This window comes from Seriola lalandi, unplaced genomic scaffold (genome assembly GCF_002814215.2).
Source record: "Seriola lalandi dorsalis isolate HSWRI2012SDOR001 ecotype SW California unplaced genomic scaffold, Sedor1 jcf7180002053687, whole genome shotgun sequence".
NCBI lineage: Eukaryota > Metazoa > Chordata > Actinopteri > Carangiformes > Carangidae > Seriola > Seriola lalandi.
In genome coordinates this window covers 15,075-19,915 of record NW_019524240.1, presented here as the reverse complement: position 1 = coordinate 19,915, position 4,841 = coordinate 15,075, and positions in this window count along the sequence as shown.

The window sequence follows — 4,841 nt, the reverse complement described above, 5'->3', positions numbered from 1 at the left end:
CAGTAACTTTAACCAGGACCTCAGAAATTATGCTTTGCCTCATTAGGACCGAGCTTTGGTCCCCATGAGGAGTACTGGTCCCGGCAAGGCCATGGTTTATGCTGGAAAAGGTCCCACACACATGCACACACACACACACACACACACACACACACACACACACACACACACACACACACACACACATTATCAAAGCAAGTTCACTTTGGAGTCAAATTTAGCTTTTTTTTTTTACTGTATCCATTGTCATTTGCTATGGCACAAAACTCAAAAGTTCAGTTCTCACTTTCACTCCTCACTTGAAAAAAAAAAAAGAAATCAATGCCAGAGGCACAAAAGTTCTGTTAAACTGAATGAAAGTTAAATAAATTTTTCCAACACACCTTTTGAAGTTTTTGCTGTGCCTCAAGGGTAAACTAGAATGGGGCTTACAAGTAATACAGTCAATGAGAACCATGTGCAGGCAAAGAGTTTGAGAAAAAAGTGGAAGTGGACCAAATGGAAAAAAGTGAATGTAGCCAAACAGTGGGAAAGACTGACCTTGTAAAGTAAGTTTTTTTTTTAAACTTTTACTCTGCTCTGAGTTTCTGTGTGACACAATCATCTTTTGCATCACTATGGATGTTTCAAAAAGCCCACATTCACCTCAGCGGAAATCAGTGTAACAGAATGTAATAGAAACCTCTGGTTTCTGTCTGAGGGGTTTGCAACTGGTACATAACTTACAGTATTTGGGTTAGATCTGTCTGTGGAAAGTAGTGGGATTCCACTGTATACTTACTTTTATTTACTGATCTGAGCTTAATTAGAAATTGATTTAAAAAAATTAACATCTTACTTATAGTGAAACTCCACCAACATATGCTTTGTTATATCAAAAGTGAAAGGTACAATGTGAACCAGGTTCTACTGGAACAGTAAACAAACTGCTGATATATATAAAAAATAAAATAAAATAAAAAAAACAAAAACAATGGGAAATGCCAAGAAGGCAGGAGGGTGTTTCACATCTCACATAACCCTCGAGAATGGACCTCATAAAGAGCATGCTACTGGACTGCTGTGGTGCATGCTGGGGGCAGGGAAAAATGGAATGACTCAAATTTGTCATGTTTACCTCTGGTCTCCAGAATAATTCTCTATCTAATTCTCTTTCCAGCCCAGCAGGTTTAATGTAGAATCCAATCATCAGCACCCATTTTATTTCAGAGGAGCAGCGATGGTGAAGAGAGTGAGGCAGGCAGTGAAAGCCCATTCATGACACTGAAGTGTATTAAAACACCAGTGTGCTTTGGGGGAACAGAGATCTTGCATGAAGACAAATCTAGGTAAGGACGCTTGTTGTTCAAGACGCCTAACCCTGCATGTACAAGGGCATAGGTTAGTCATCCCAAGAGGGCTGGGTCAGATGGAAGTCCGAGCAATTTCCCCTTAATCCACTTTAAAGATTGATGTCAAATCATGCTACTATGTGCATGCCATGAACTCCCATAGTGACTTAGCTGGGGGCTGCGTGTGTCTCTGTGTGCACTTTACAGCCTTACATGCATGTGTGTGTCTGTGCATATATGTAGAAATCCGACATACACTCTGACTGAAATCCCTGGATACATTCTGACCCTAAAACAGCCTGACAGAGACACAGATTCAGAGAAATAAACAGCAGTGCATAGAAACGGAAAGAAATTGCACAGTTATACAATCAGTCTTTTCCTTTCAGTTCCTTTGAAGAACAGATGAAACCGATCTGAGAGCCAAACCAGACCCAACTGAGACAGACAAATAAAAAAAATAAAAGAATAAACTAATCTCTCACATCCCACAAAACACAGTATTGTGCAAATCAGCTCTTGTCAGCAGCAATCATGTGAGAAGCCTTAAAGTCGAGAGCAGTGCTGCCAATATGAACTGTCCTCATTGATTAACATTATAAATTACCTTTCCTCTCCTTTGTGGAACATTATTGCAAATCTAGGCAGGGAGAGGGAAGCTGTTTACCTTGGCAGACTAACCTGTTATTCATCATATACTATAGCAGATTGGTTGATATCTGCAAATAGGATTTACTTTGGTAAAAAAAAATACTGGAGTTCAGATACGGAATTTTTTACTATAAAAACAGTTTGTTTGTCAAGCTATTGATAATGTTACCATGTAGCCTACTGCAATTATGCACACTCAGCCCGTTGTATTACTATGCAAAGTCATGTACATGGTTGATTAAAGGTTTGTTTACAGATATGACTGAGCCTGGGTTTCACTGAATTCTAATTGGCAGACTTAAATGGTAATGTGGGTTATTATTTAAGATGGCAGCTTTGTGTATTTGTATACACACCATGTTTGCACTCCTCTATTTCACACTAAGATTCTCACATGGCTATTGACAGAGCACTCTGGGTAAAAACAGCCTTGCTCATGCCAGGCGAAAGTCAACAGCAAGAAATTAAGACAGTCAACAAAAACAGCAAACACTGGACGGCAAGGATGGATGAATACGAGAACATGAAGCAGGATGGATTTCAGGATTGCACCACCAACCTTATGACAAGCAATGACATCAGTATTTATTGTAGGGTCTGATGACATTGTTTGTGGTGGGCACCAGGCGCCGGGATGATTCCCAGTCCTTTATTCTCTTTAACAGATTGTGCTGGCAATGAGAATGCAAGTACGTGGCAGCAGGCCAGATGATGACCCTGCGCTGATGGATGTGGCAGCCATGACGAGGGGTAACCAGCTTGCCGCGGCTGTCCGCATCATAGCAGACAATGTCAGAAGTCCCCCCCCCCGACTTGTTCGGAGAGCAGCATTTTATTATCTGACAGCACTGCAAAAACACTCACTTTGCACTGAGACATGATCTACTGCTGGAGTATGCAACTAATTCTACAGTTATCACACACACAATATACTGTATTGTTAAAGGCTTTTCACTGCAGGGCAAAGCTTGTAGTGAATGTTTACATAATGTACATAATCACTCAAAAATCTGAGTAGTTCCATGAGTTGTGTAAAAAGAAAAGCATCCAAGACCCACTTCACTCTCTCCCAAAACACTCAGAGTATAGTGCAGTATTACCAAGGTGGACTATAAAGACATGAATAAACAAAGAATTTAATTATTTATTTAATTAGATCAACTATTGTTAGTTTATCCATGATGAATCCAACTCATTCATAACAGAGAGCATTTCACTCCTCTGTCTGCAATAAAATTCCTGCATCCACAAACTGTTTTCAGACTATCGGAAGTGGAAAAAAAATAGTTCATACATAAAAAGTCATATAAATAGTCTGTGGCTTATTATCAGAGAAGTAGTGAAAAGAAAGTTTTTTTTTCATTACATCCCTGTTAGCCCCAGTTGCTTCTGAAGATCAGATCTTTTCAAATTACTTACCAAATGTCATACAATCTAGGTTGCTACAAGTAAACAACATATTAATATGAAACAGCAACAAGTTAAGTAAACTATTGAGACAGCAATCTGGAGTCATCATTCTTGACTTCTGGGAACACAATCTGTAACAAGATAATCATCTTTAAAGGAGCTATTTGTAAGTTTTGCTATTGCTACATAGCCAAGATTAGCGTTAACAGCTGTTTACGCATCATTCCTTTAGTATCGAAGAGCTTTCTCCAGCGATAGAAAGCAACACCACTGTTAATTCTTGTTTTGCTTCTATAACCTATTTTTACTACTCTCGCATGGTATTATGAGAACGCTGTGAAAATGCATCACTTTACTTTTTACAACTGTGAACTCATTCAGGAAAACATAAGACAACAGGCATTTGACAATTTATTAAACTTTTCTTTGACCCGAGAGAATACACTAAATGTGCTCCACTCCTCATTTTCAAAGCAAGAATCACTGTGACTGCAAACAGGCACAAAGAGGACACACACTATGTGGAAGTGAATACATGACAATGAAATGTGATTGTCAATGTAGATTGTCAAATAAATTGTCTCTCTCTCGGACTCACACACACACACACACACATACAAAGCCCAGTTTGCACACATGAGCATTAATCAATGGTAAGGTAGCATCAGCAGTACTTAAGGGGTGGGTGGGGCTTGAGGGGGGTTTACACCATGAGTAATCATGTCTGCTGGAACCAGTGATATATTTGCAACTAAGGCTAAAAAATGCAGACAGCTTATCAAGTGATACTTTATTACTCTCGTGAAGCCCTCAAGGACGCACACACTCAAACATAATGTTAGTCAAATTATCAGATTTAATTACAGATTTCTATGTGTCAGTATTTTCCAGTGGATTGTTATTCACCTAGTTGGCCAGTTTTAACAGCAATCCTTACCTATTATGTCGTCACTTCTGGATTGGTTAATTTATGCTGTTCTAAGAGAAATTTGTGGCTTTCAGTTCTTCTGTCAATAATAAAACAGCTATGAGTTAACACGTCTGATAAATGCTCACTAAGGTGGCATGGTGGAAATTCTCTAAGCATAGCTAGGGACCTCAATCGTTATGTAGACACACACATACCCACTAGCTAGATATTCATAACATGGCAAATCTAAACGTGGATCTCTAATGAATCACTACACGTGTGCCTCATGCTTTACATGGAGTTAAATGAGAATAATTAGAGATAGATTTCAACTCTGTAGTCGCTTCTGAGATATTTGAACTACATTCCCCACACGCTATGGCCTCATTGCCTTTTCCCACAACCCTTTGCGCCATCCTACCGCTCTCAGAAACAAGAAGGTCGCACATAGCAGCGTTGTATTGAGGCAGAGGAGAAACCAAACTTTGAATCATGCTGGGACAAGCTGTAAGACGATTCACAACGTCTGCTGTTCGTTC